Genomic DNA, 1,541 nt, shown 5'->3' on the forward strand with positions numbered 1-1,541 from the left:
ACACCACATAAGCTTGAAATATTCCTTAAAAATACACTGAAGGTCAATTTTCAATAACATTTCTCCTCTCTTCTCTCATAAAATCTTTATTGCAAAGATGAAACTCTGTAAATATAAAGAAGTTACCAAGATTTCTTCACAATAATTAAGCCAACTGTAATCTTTAAACATAACAGCTATTTACACTTGTCTCAGTAATAAATTTTTAAAAATACTTTTTAGAGATACAGCTTAATCCAGCTGGTCAATTGCAGGTGTAAATCACTGGAAAAAGACTCCTCCTGTTACACAATAGTCAGAAAAATAAGTGCAGTTCATCTTCCTCAGTTTTTCCTGAGAACAGATGTCTTCCAGAAGCCACTTTAAAGAAAATGCATTTGACACCCCTTCAAAATACATCACAGGATAAAAAATGAAAAATCCATTCCATACTATGAAGCACAAGAATTTCTCCTTAAAGAATATGTCTCTGGAGGATTTTGTATTAGCCTGCTTATAAATCTCCTACAGAGATTTTTTTTAAGATCCACATAATTTATTAACTTTTACCTTACTCATCTCAAATTCCATATGGCTCATAAGGTTAAATCAATTTTATACTTAAAATGTCTAGCTCCCCTGTGCTAGGAAGGAATGATATAATAGCTAATAGTGAATGGATGCTTATGTGCTTGAAGCTTTCAGAGTTGAACTCTTTTCTCGCTGAATCCTTGTGTGACCATGCACTGAAAGGTGCAAAACAGGAAGGAGGACCAACAAATGAGATTGTTGTGGTAATTTGGGAGATGATGGTGGTGTGAGATAAAGCATAAGGTAACAGGGATAAAGGGAAGCAAATAATTCAACACTTTCAAAAGCATGAAGCAGAGACAATATGCAGATGCAGGGTGGTGTGTTTGTGCATGTATATATGTGTGAGTGTAAGGGAAGAAAATGAAGGAGTTTCAATGTATTAACCCTACCACATATGAGCTGTGTGAATACACAGGAGCTTAAGACAGTTCTTCTATTAAAATCTCACAATCTAGCAAATATTTTAAAATTCTGTAAAATCTTTAAATATTGCAATATTATACAGAAAGTAAAATGATATGATTGAAATGGAAAACTGTATAGTGGTTCCTCAAAAAGTTAAAAACAGAATTACACTGGGCAGTGATTCCACTCCAGATCTAAACCCAGAAGAAGTTAAAGCCCTATCTTGAACAGATATTTATATGCCCACATTCATAGTAATATTGTTTACAGAAGTGAAAATATAGAAGCAACTGCAGAGGCCTTTGATAGAGGAATCGATAAACAAACTGTGGAACATATGTAAATGCCTGAAAAGAGAGTCCTCATGATGCAATCTACAACATGAACAAATCCTGAAGACATTATACTAAGGGAAATAATTGAAATAAGTCAGTTACAAAAAATACTGTGTAATTCCATTCCTATGAGGTAGTCAGTAAATTTCGGAGACAAAAGAATGGTAATTTTGAGGGGCTGGAGAAAGGGGTGGAATAGGAAGTTGTCAAATGGGTACAGAGTTTTAG

The sequence above is a fragment of the Sciurus vulgaris genome (genome assembly GCF_902686455.1).
Source record: "Sciurus vulgaris genome assembly, contig: HiC_scaffold_560_arrow_ctg1, whole genome shotgun sequence".
Taxonomy (NCBI): domain Eukaryota; kingdom Metazoa; phylum Chordata; class Mammalia; order Rodentia; family Sciuridae; genus Sciurus; species Sciurus vulgaris.